The following is a 13,114-nucleotide window of genomic DNA, read 5'->3' on the forward strand; positions in this document are numbered from 1 at the left end:
ATAGCCTCAGGCTTGCACAACAGGGGCTTTTGTCACTGAGTCATCCCTGGACCTTGGAAACACCTTATTTATTTGAAAAATATCATGCAAGTCTAGTGGTGGGTGTGGCTTGGAATGAATATGAGAGTAAACCATACTTCAATAAAAAATTAAAAATAAGAGATCTTGTGCATGCATACAGCCAAGGTAATTAATACCTTGGCTGTGAATTCACAGAATAAAAATTAAATAAATTCTTATTTTCTTCATCTCTGTATACTCTTTTATGCACTACTAATGAATTTCTACTTAAAGCCTGTGATTACATTTCTGTGCATAATACGTTATAGCAAGGGCACTATTCAAAGGACATTTTTATTGCTGGGCCTGGGAGTTTAAAAAACCAAACATGTAGATTTTACTAAAGTGTTTTCATAAATACTTTTAATGGGATTACAACAGAACAAAAGCTGCTTTTAAAGCTGAAAACAAATCTGTGTATAATATGATTCAGAGAGTTCTTTTTATGTGTGTGAAGCAAAATCCTTTTATTTAAAGAAATTTATTTAGAGAAATGTATGTGAGGGGAAAGGGGGGAAGAGAGAGAGAGCAAGTGAGAGACAGAGAGGGAGCGAGAGAGGAAGAGAGAAAGGGGGGGGGGACACAGGTTTCTCTAGACTAGAAAAGCAGAGAATGGCTTTTGTGAAGGTCATCCAGTATCTGTTGGGTCTTGGTCTGTCATTCTGTACATCACGATCACGATCACAACCATCCTGTTGTTCGTCAATTGCCACGAGCAGGCCCCAGTAACGCCTCCTTCGTCCTAGCCCTGAGATTATTTAAGAAGTGCCACATTCAAGGCTCTTTCAGGGTTAGGAGAATGAGACCCATCAATGTTACTTGTATTTGGCATATTGGGTACGCCCCAGGTAGTTTGTCAGACTCTGCTGTGTGGGCAGGTTACGTTCAGTAGCCAGCCAGTTTGTCCAAAGTAAGAATGAGATAATAAGATGTTACGTGGCCGCAAGTGCTTCTGTACATGCTTCACAATTAATATGGGTGTTGTGGTGAATCCCAAAAGACAACACCTTGCCAGAGATCTCTCTGGACCCTGTACCGAGCAAAAATTTCACTGGGCACTTCAGGGTATGCCCTCTCCACCCACTCCAGATGAATCTCCCGGTGACCATCAGCTTCCAGAAGAAAAAGGTACTAAAAGGTTCAGGTACTGAAACTCCAGGCCACATGGTGGCAGGGGAGACCGGCTGTCCCTTCCCGTCTCCCTGCCCACTTGGGGTCCTTGTTGTCATGCCACCAACTGCCTCTGCGCACATCAATGGCTTTGATCCAGAGACTCCAAATGAATCTCAGAATGGACTAGCTCCCTATAGAAATGTCTCTGGACCCCAGTCACTTACAATTTTAGAATTCCAGAAGCGCACAGCCACTTTTGCGACTGTACGACCTCTTATGATATTCATAAAAAGCAACATAAAATAAATTTTCTAGCATCTGCCCCCAATACGCAGGCTTGGATGGTTGTGGGAAAATTCAAAATAATGGTGGTAGGAAGGTGTAACGATGGTGGGATTGGTGTTGAAATATTGAATGTGATCAATTAATGTGAACAACCTTATGAAAATAGCATTAAAAAATATCTGGGTGTTGTCACAGGGAAAGAGCCTTGGACTCTTGATGTTCCTTTCACGTTTTTATCACAACCTTTAGAACCTACAATAGCTTCTCCTTTTCTAAGACATCTTACCTTTCTTTGGGCTGTGCTTCAGTTTATACATCCGTGTTTCTCCACCTCCAAAGAAGTCACTGTCACTGTCCTCCCATTGTTCATCAATTTGCTTGAGCAGGCCCAATAACATCTCCATTGTGACACTTGTTACTGTGTTTTGACATACATCATGGGTAGCTAGCCAGCCTTTGCTGTGCAGGTGAGATACTCTTGGTAGCTTGCCGGGCTCTCTGAGAGGGGCGGAGGAATCCAACCTAGGTCGGTCAGGTCGGCAGTATGCAAGGCAAAAGCCCTACCCGCTGTGCTATCCAACCCCCAAAGAAGTCAATGTCTACATTTCAAATGGATGTGTTTGTCATGCCTTTTGTCTGCTTCAGGGCTAGGCAACTTCTTCTTAGCTATATCATTTCTTAAAAGACTCACTGGGGCTTGAGCACAGCAGGTAAAGAGCTTGCCTTGCATACAGCCAACCCAGGTTTGAGCCCCAAAATTCCTTATGGTCCCCAGAGCCCCACCAAGAGTTATTCCTAAGTGCAGAGCCAGGAGTTATTCCTGAGCACTTCAGGGAGTGTTTCAAAAACAAACAAACAACAACCAAAAAGAAAAAAAAAGAGTCATTACCAGGGCCCTAATCATCTGCTTGCAACATTTCCCCTTTCACCCTTCCACAGAAATTTAACCCCCTGAGAGAAGCTTCATCTTCTATAACTGCTTCTTACCGGCAAAAGGCACGGCCCTGCCTTGTAAGGGATTGAAATTTCATGCTTCAGAGTTTTTTTGAACAACAACAACAAAAAAAAAGATTTATTTAAGCACTGGTGCCAGCCCAACAGAATTTCCTCCAAAGGCTGAGTGCTGAGTTCAAGGCTCAGGTTACATTTATACAAGCTCATTCTTAGTCTTAATGGGGCCCAGGCAACGGTCTAATGGGCTTTACAGTTGTCAGTCTTAAAGACAAATCAGGTAGATTGAAGTTTTAAAAAAATATATTAGACCATGGGGGGAAAAACTTTCCCTGGCCCAGGTAGGGCAGAGTATTTAAGAAAATTGTGGCCAGAGTATACACTTTTCTTCCTTCCTTTTGCATTCTGGTGAATTTGCTATAAAAGATAGTGATAACTCCTGTTTCTGCTGGTCTTCTGTAAAAAAAGACAGGTTCAAATAAAATGACACGTTACTTAACTTTTAAAAGCGTAAAGTCTAGTTTTTCTTGGAAAGGAGTTTTAAGTCCTAGATGGGTTCACAGGAGCAGGTGGAATCTTCTTTCATCAGAGTCTGCAGATTGCTTAAGGTAGATGAAACTGATTTTATCCTGGAGAGATGAACCCAGCTAGAAATTCTACCAAGTTTTACCGCATTGGGAGTGCTTAAAATATTTTGACAAAGTCCCTACCATTTAGGCAGTAGTTGATCTGAAGGAGGTCTAGTTTTCCATGTTTTTAGTAAGAACCAACTACCTGGCTGAATTTGGGTTAAGAATAATTTTTTATTTGGGTAAGATGAAACAGTGTTTTTGTATTCTCGAATTGTCTGCTGTACCTGTTGGAAATTAATAACTTACTTAGTTAGAAAGGACCAACCATACAATAGCTCAAAGGAACTAAACTGAAGTTTGGCCTCAGGAAGTATTCAGTATCTGAAATGGGCAATAAATAAGAGGGGAAGCCATGGTTCAAAGGTTTCTTGTCATAATTTTCCTAATATTGTGCTTGAGAGATATTAAATTCGATAGGGCACTTACTTTGCATGCAGCCTACCTGGGTTCAATCTCTGATGGCCCCAGAAGGTCTCCTGAGCACTCAGGAGTAATTCCTGAGTGCAGAGTAAGGAATAAGCTTGAGCATCACTGGGTGTGGCGAAAAATTTTTCTTTAATGTTTCTTTTAGGGTGTGATTAAATTTCTCTATCTTTTTGGCGATTGGGTATGCTAGACTGTGTGGAGTTGATAATAAGTTTTAAACCTTAAGCAAATTTAGGGTAACTTGAGGAGTGAAAGAAGATTTTGTTGTCACTCTGTGTTGCCCTGGTTAACACAAATCTGGGAGTCATTAGACACTTCTCTAGTTTTCTCAGCATGGGTGGAAAGGCCTCTGCCCACCCAGAGGATGCATCAGTAAGAACCAATAGATATTCCTACTCTCAGCATTTAGGCAGTTGTGTGCAGGCAAACTACTATTTTTCCATTGGCTCCTTGCTGCCAAGCAGTGCTACAGGGAGAGAAGGCCTGCATCTTCCTCGGGGTGGACAGCACACAGCACAGCCTCTAGTTACTTCTCTTATTTTTCATGGAAGAGAGTTCTTATTAACGTTGCTAAAGCATCTCTTCCTAAGCGAAAGCCCCACATAATCATTTTACTATTTTCCACCACACTGGACCAAGATCTGTAGTTTTCCTTGATAATGAACCATCCCTTTCTGTGAGTTCAAAACGTGGGTGCTTGAAATGTTCGGTGGCCAACTTACTACCTGCATTGCAAACCACAATACCCAAAAGGAGAGAGAGAGAGAGAGAGAGAGAGAGAGTAAGAGGGATGTGCCTGCCACAGAGGCAGGTGGGGGGGTTGGGTGGGGGTGGTGAGAGTGATACTGGGAACATTGGTAGTGGAAAATGAGCACTGGCGGAGGGATGGGTACTCAATCATTTTATAACTGAAACATAATCATGAAAGTTTATAAGTATGTAACTGCACATCATGATGATTCATTAAAAAATAAAAAAAATTACAAATTCAATGGAATCCCTATAACGATACCTATGACATTCTTCAAAGAAATGGAGCAAACACTCCTGAATTCATATGGAACAATAAGCCCCCATGAAAAGCTAAAGCAATTCTTGTGAAAAAGAAAATGGGAGAAATCAACCTCCCTAACTTCAAACTCTACTACAAAGCAGTAATAATTAAAATATCATGGTACTGGAACAAAGACAGAGCAGCAGACCAATGGAACAGGGTTGAATATACTGACATCTCCCCTCCAAACATATGATCATCTAATCTTTGGCAAAGGAGCAAGAAATGCGAAGTGGAGCCAGGAAAGCCTCTTTAACAAACTGTGCTGACAAAAATGGACAGCTATATGCAAAAAAAATGGGCTCAGATCTCTGCCTAACACCATGTACAAAAGTAAGATCAAAATGGATTAAAGTCCTCAACATCAGACCAAAATCCATAAGGTACATTGAAGACAAAGTTGGCATAACCCTCCATGACATTGAAGCTAATGGTATCTTCAAAGATGTCACACTACTGGCCAAGCAAGTGAAAGCAGAGATCGACAAATGGAACTATCTTAAACTAAGAAGCTTCTGCACCTCAAAAGAAACAGTGACCAAAATACAAAGACAGTCTACATAATGGGAAAGGATATTTGCCCAATGCCCATCTCATAAAAGATTATTATCAAGGATATACAAAGTACTGGTAGAATTCCACAAGAAGAAAACATCCAACCCCATCAAAAAATGGGGCGACAAAATGAACAGAAACTTTCTCAAAGAAGAAATCCGAATGGCTAAAAGGCACATGAGAAAATGCTCTACATCATTAATCATCAGGGATATGCAGGTCAAAACAACAATGAGATATCATTTCACACCACAGAGACTGGCCCACGTTCAAAAGAACAAAAGCAACCGGTGCTGGCGTGGATGTGGCGAGAAAGGGAACCTCCTTCACTGTTGATAAGAATGCCGACTGGTTCAGCCCCTTTGGAAAACAGTATGGGCAATTCTCAACAAATTAGAAATTGAGCTCCCATTTGACCCAGCAATACCACTCCTGGGAATATATCCCAGAGAGGCAAAAACAGTGACATATAGTCGAAGTGACATCTGCACTTGTTTGTTCACTGCAGCACTGGTTTACAATAGCCAAAATTTGGAAAAAACCCGAGTGCTCGAGAACAGGTGACTGGTTAAAGAAACTTTGCTACATCTATACAATGGAGTACTATGTAGCTGTTAGAAAAGATGAAATCATGAAATTTACATACAAGTGATACTACATGGAAAGTATCATGCTAATCAAAATGAGTCAGAAAGAGAGGGACAGACATAGAAAGATTGCATTCATCTGGGGAACATCACTGTCACTGTCCTCCAGTTGTTCATCGATTTTCTCGAGTGGGCCCAGTAACGTCTCCATTGTGAGACTGTGTTGTCACTGTGTTTGCCATATCGAATACGTCATGGGGAGCTTGCCAGGCTTGGCCGTGCGGGTGAGATACTCTCAGTAGCTTGCTGGGCTCTCCAAGAGGGGTGGAGGAATTGAACTTGGGTCTGCCATGTTGGTTGCATGCAAGGCAAACGCCCTACCCGCCGTGCTATCGCCCCAGCCCTGGGGAACATAAAATAACAAATAGGAAACTAAAACCCAAGAATAGCCGAGATAAGTACCAGGAGGTTCACTCCATGCCTTGGAGGCCAGCTGCACATGCTAGGGGAAAAGGCAGCTCAGATAGAAAAGGGAGCACCAAGTAAAGGGTGTTGGGAGGATCCTCCCAGGATGGGAGATGCATGATGAAAGTAGACTATAGACCCAACATGATTGCCACTCAATGCCTCTTTTGCAAACCACAACACCCAAAAGGAGAGAGAGAACAAAAGGGAATGCCCTGCCACAGAGGCAGGGTGGAATGGGGGGATAGGGGGTGGGAGGGGTACTGGGATCCGTGGTGGTGGGAAATGGGCACTGGTGGAGGGATGGGTACTCAATCATTGTATAATTAAAACCCAAGCACAAAAATTTGTGAGTCTACAACTGTACCTCATGATGTTTCACTAATAAAAATTTAAAAAATAATAAAATTTAAAAAACTCAAATAAAATAGATTTTATCATTCTTCTGGCCATGTCTCAACAAAAGAAAGAAAGAAAGTAAGAAAGAAACAAAGAAAGAAAGAAAGAAAGAAAGAAAGAAAGAAAGGAAAAGAAATGTTCTGTGGCCAGAACCACCTCCCCAGGCTTCCCCAGGAGAGGAATAAAGAGATGGGGGACCACAGATTGATGGTCAAAATGGCTCGTTTAATGCAGAGCTGTTAGCATACTTACAGAACAACTGAGGGGGTTCAAGGATAGAACTATTTGTAGTATGATTAATCATGTACAGAGGTAAAGCATATCAATGGAGTCAATTTTGGGGCGGGGGAGGAAATTAACTCAAAGAGACACTCTGTCTCCCAGGGGCTATATGAAGAGATTTGCCCAGAGGCGACTAGGTTTATATTGCTTTTCTCTTTCCCTAGCTACTAGTAATTATTAAACAATTAAGTTTACTTTTTATTATCACTTGTCACTTGTCATTTGTCATCCCGTTGTTCATCGATTTGCTCGAGTGGGCGCCAGTAAGAGCCCTACAAGGCACCAAGAGTATCCTGCCCACAGGGAAGAGCCTGGCAAGCTACCCATGGCATATTTGATATGCCAAAAACAGTAACAGTAACAATAACGGGCCTCATTCCTCTGACCCTAAAAGAGCCCCCAATATACCACTGGGCATATTCATTGTGACAGCAATGAATGAGACATTACTGGTGCCCACTCATTCTTATTAATATGTGCAGTTATTTGGATAAACACAGTAAGTGATATAGATTTTAAAACTTAATTTTCTGGGTCTGAGGGCAAGCAAGGCTTTTACCATAAATCCCAGATTAAGACCTCAGGCTGGTTCAGCTTGTCCTTTCCCCTGGGGGTCTTGTCTCCTAAGTCATAACAGCTTGACCATGCTTTTATGCTCTCTAGACTGTCCCATTTTGATGCCGGGGTAGCTTTGCCTCTTGACCCTGGTCCATCCAGGTCCCGCAGTGGGAATCCCCTTTTTGGGGGTGTTAGGAACTATGGCAACCAAAGTCCCAGTCTAGTGATTATGACAGATGCCCAGGAGTAAATATATTTGAGTCAATCAACTCCCAAATAGTCTTAATGGTCTTTCTGTGTTTATGCGAAGAACATTGTTCTATAGTAAGATATGAAAAGTTATAGGGGAAATATAAAAGCAAGTAATTCACTTAAAACACAAAGCCCAGAGTCACTTAAGTAACCAAGACCGACTTGGGGAATTGTAAAGCACAAAGGAAAGGTCAAAGATAAACTCGGGGATTGCTTTTAAGAGTACAATAAGGGTCTCAGGAGGGAGAAAAAGGGGCAGTTCCCTGATGAAGCCTAAAACACTTAGGGTCAATATCCAACACCTTTGTTTCCCTTTGGAAATCATGTTGCAGTGCCTTTTGTTCCTCTCCTGCAGTGTATTCTGGCTTCAATAAAATATTTCCTGGATGGGGGTAGAAGTCCATAATTGAAGAAGAATTAAAGGCAGTCTGCCTAGCTTTGGCTAATTATCTCAGTTTCTCCTTTCTGATGGCCCCTGCATTGCATAATTGCTATTGCTTTTGGGGCCTGCACTCCCTGCAATAGCTTTAAAATTTCTTTCCCATGCATTGTCTATTTTAGTTGTTAACTGTCTCCTTTGCTTCCATATTGTGGCATGAGCATGTAAGACTAGAAAGCGTATTTGGAATCAGTATAGATGTTTAAAACTTACCCTAAGTTCATCAACCAGTTGGTAAGCTTGGGGAAGAGCAATTATTACTTCCCTTTTTTGGGCGTTGGGGTCACACCTGGCTATGTTCAGAGCTAACTCCTGGTCGACTTGGGGGGACTATGCGATGCTGAGGATCAAACCTGGGTTGGCTTTGTGCAGGGCAAGAGTCTTAGTTGCTACACTGTTACTCTGGCCTGATTATTACTTCCTTTAGAGCTCAAGTTCCCCCCACCCCAGCAAGACTCTGGCTTCCACTGTCCTGGTCAGACACTGCCAGTATACACAACTTTTCAAGTCCCTTCGTGAACTAGACTGTTACTGTCAATAAAACAAATTTGGTCTGGATTATCAAAGAGAAATATCTTTTAAATGGGGCCTCATAGAATGCACCTCTTTAACTACCTCTGAAGAACTAGAATCTCCTTTCTCACAACCAGGCAAGTTACGGAAACAGTTTTCTCTCCACGTCCTCCTTTAATTGGTCAAGTGGCTTTGATAAACTTGGCTAGTTGCATAAGCACAGCAAACCTGAATACTTTTCTACTTGGTGCACCATTTTTTGTTGAGATATTCTGTGGATTGGCTAAAGACAGAACAGGTGACTCATGTTAATGATAGTATTTTATTGATTATTGTCAACCGGGTTTGATTCCTCTGCCCCTCTCGGAGAACCTGGCAAGCTACCGAGTATCTCGCCCGCATGGCAAAGCCTGGCAAGCTACCCGTGATGTATTCAATATGCCAAAAAAAGTAACAACAAGTCTCACAATTTATTGTGAGATGTTACAGGTGCCCACTCTAGCAAACCAATGAACAATGGGAGGACAGTGCAGTGCAGTTATTGTCAGGGTTACCCAGGCTTGACCAATGTGATGCAAATATCAGGTCGGTGTGGTGAGCTCGAAGTTGGTCATGAGCTCTATCCCTCTCCAGGTCATTTTCCTGATGCTGAGACTAGAGCCAAGGAAGTAGTCACAGATTTGGACATTCCTTATTTTCCATAGCAGACATGATTTCAGTTCTTTCTCAAGCTGCCTGTCTTTAGGATCTCGCTGAGATTTGTAGTGCATTAGTAAAAAGAACCTATTATTGGACTCCTCTTATCAGCCTAACCCATCCCTTTGGGCTTTTCCTGGTACAGGACTTTGTGATCTCATCCCTGACTCTTAAAATTTCCTATTTGTATTTATCTAGGGGCAGACTCTACTAGAGAGGAAATATTTCCTTTCTGGATTTATGCAAGCAAACACTGCCTCACAGCATTTAAGACATACTAACAGTGTTGAGACGAAAGGAAAGCATGGGAATGAAGAGAAAGGACAGCAGGCAGTGTACTTGCCTTGTATGTAGCCAACCCAGGTTTTATGATCCTCAGTATTCCATCTGGGTCAAATCAGAATTGTTCAAGTCTTCAGAGGCAAAACATAGTTTCAACTACAGAATTGCCTTAGTTCACTTATGCACTTGTTGGAAACTTTGATGTCCTGTAACATTTCATTTACCATCACAAACCAATTAACAATAGAATGTTACTTTACATGAACCCAATGTCTGTCTTTTAAGGGTACCTTCCAAAGCATTTCCATGCATTTCACGTGCACAGTGGTGAAGGACTATCTTCAAGAACAAGAGTACTGTCATTGCCACAACTTTCTTGTGGTCCTGAAGTCCATCTTCATTTATACCCTCTGTTTCTGGACTTTTCCTCTAACCTTCATTGTATATTTACTAAAAATAAATTATGAAGGGGCCTTGGCACGGTGGCGTGCTCTCTCTCTCTCTCTCTCTCTCTCTCTCTCTCTCTCTCTCTCTCTCTCTCTCTCTTCTGCCTGCATTCGGTAGTCTCATGCTGCTTCCCACACCCCGGGAAGGTCGATGGTGAAAGGAGGATGAAGGAGGAAATGAGGGCCAGGCTGGTTGGTGTCAGTTGCAGTTTATTCCAATCTCCTCTCCATTCTCCTCAGATTTTCCTCCTGCTTCTTCCTCCCCCATGCTACTTCATTCTCCTTCTGGATCCCACTTCAATCTCCTTCTGGCTCTGGAATTCCCCAGCCCCCTCTTACAGCCTTGTTAAATCCCAAACCATAAGGGTTGGGGTAATAATTACATGTAGGTGTGGTCATACAATCAACAGAGGTAAAGTCTTTCCCTCAGGGAAAGCTTCTTCTAGGACAGATTCTCATTCAGCAGGATGACCCACCCAAGAGAGGAATCCCATGGGTGTGTTTCTCCTCTCCTTGTCCAACAAGCATATAAACATTCATACTATTAATCATTTTGTATGGACACAGTAAGAGATACATTAAGTTTATAGAATTGCTCTCCTGGGGTCATCTCATCTCAAACTACAGTGCCAGATTAGTCTTTCCTATCCCTAGGAAATCTAACCTAATCTCGTTGTTACTTTTGGATCATGACATCATTTGCCTATGACCATGCTCTTAACTTATAGTTAAGAATCGTGGCACTTTGGCTGGCCCATTTTGATGCCAGGGTAGCTCACAGCTTGCCCTGGGTCCATTCAGTCCCTCATCAGGACCCTGCTTTTAGGGTGCTAGAAACTAAGGACAACTGAGGTTTAAGTCGAGGAAGCAGATGCCCTGGAGTTGGTATTGTTTGGAGATAATTTACTCTTCAAAGCATAATATTAACTGTCTTTTTTTGTCCATACAAAAAAGGACACTGCTTTAAAGTAAACTATTCAAAAGATATAAGGAGAGGAGAAAGGCAATATTAATTTGAGATACAATTTCAGTGTCCTAGAAGGATCTGACCTTAAAAGCTAACAGAATCTGATTATGGGGAAAAGGTGAGGTGATTAACTGGTTGGGGAGGAGAGCACAGAGAAGAGTTTACAGATAAGCCCACAAAGGAATGGGAGTGACTCAGAAGCACTATGATGGGTGTAACCCAATAAACCTAGGCTCCCTGTAGCAAGGGAGAAAGGACAAACCAATGTTATCTGACACTTATGATGGTGTAATCCTTTCCCTATCCTAGAACCAGGAGGCTATGCACAAGCAAAGTATCTAGATATGTCACAGGGAAATGGCTTGTGTGATTCTGGGGTCTGGCCTGACAAATCTGCAGTAGGGTTGGAGATCTAGAGAGTCAATGGTGCAGACAAAATCTGAAGACCTTCTTCTGGAGGATTCTCTCTTCCTTGGGGGAAGTTTGATCTTTTTGTTCTAGTCAGACTTCAACTGATTAATAAAAGGCCCACACACATTAGAGAGGGCAGTGGGCTTTTCTTTGTCCAGTGATTTGTAAATAGAAATTTATGGAAGACCTAGACAAATGTTTGGCAAAACATCTGGGCACTCCATAACTATGGCCAGTAAACACAAAACATTAGTATCACAGACCCTTAGTAGCACCCACCAGTCACAGAGACTCTCTTATTAGGATGCTGCTAAGAGGTTGTCTCCAAAATGTGAATATGTGAGTCAGAGAATAGGGTAGGGCTCTTGTCTTACATGCGGCCAACCCAGGCTGGATTCCCGATACCCAACAGAGTTCCCTCCCCCAACCAGGAGTAATTCCTGAACTCAGAACCAGGAGTAAGTCCTGAGAATTGCCAGGTATAACACAAAAACAAACAAACCCCCCAAATGTGAGCCTATGAAACAGAAAACAGAAACATCCAGAATTAAGGAACAAGGAATCAGAAAAACCAAAATCTCATTTTCATTAGCAAGATATTGTAAAAGATTATCTGGGTAGGGGGAGCAAAACCAAAAATAACCAAATAGTAATAGGAACCTAGCACTTAGCAACAAGGTCATAAAACCAAAGTAATGAGCTCAGAGAGCTAAAATGAATCACTGCCCAGGGTGACCTATGGTACAGATTTTCTCAGAACTGTCCCAATTTTAGCATCCATTAAAGCCCTAAGATTAGTAAAATAAGTTTAAAGAATTTAAAAATGCCAAGTGACAATTAGGAGAGGAAGAAGGAACTCTCATTTTGGAGTGGAGGAATACATTTGCAGAACCACTCAGAAGCAGTTGGTCATTATCTAAAAGAGTTAGAAATAGAAATGTCCTTTCTTTTTAGACAACAAAACAACCTTTGCACATATGAAACAAAGTTTGAAGTGTGTTGGAAGTAGCCACACTCCTCATAAGAGGGTTAAAAAAATGTAGTTTCAAAATGCTTATAGAAAGATCAGGTGAATAAAGTATTAAGTTACCTTTATGAAATAAAATATTAGCAGTGCCTAAGATAAATGATTCAGAACCAGTTGTGTGCAAATCTTAAAAAGATAAAATTGATAAAATAAACAACACTCTCAAAATTAAATATGTGTACTTATATATCATTTATATAAACACTTAAACTTTTGATTGAAGTAATCTATGTAAATATCAGTCTAGTTTGCAAACAAAGACTAGAAGAAAATGTGTCAAGTGTAGGATAGGATTGTGGAACCAACAGTGGGGGGGTATTGGGCTCAGAAAACAGAAAAGCAATATTTCCACTTTATCATCAATGGTCCTGTGTAAGAACCTGTGTAATAAAGATATACATATATTTGATGTAAAGTATCTAGATTCATTTTTCTATGTAATAGGCTCCAGTGTTAGGAGCATGGGACTGAGAGAGACAGAGTACCTAATTCAAAGAGCATTTTAGTTCTTCAAGGTAATCAGCAACCTACATAAAATATTAAGAAGGATAGAAGTTCAACACTATAAATGTTTCCAGGCTTAAAGAGAGCTCCAACAAGAATTAGTAATGAAGAAAGAATGGCTGACTTTCCTGGATACTTTGCTGGAAAGATCGTTTCACAATGACAGACCAGAATAAAGGAATATGTCAGACACTTTCTTATATAACAGCC

The sequence above is a fragment of the Sorex fumeus genome, unplaced genomic scaffold (assembly GCF_029834395.1).
Source record: "Sorex fumeus unplaced genomic scaffold, SorFum_2.1 ptg000063l, whole genome shotgun sequence".
Taxonomy (NCBI): Eukaryota; Metazoa; Chordata; class Mammalia; order Eulipotyphla; family Soricidae; genus Sorex; species Sorex fumeus.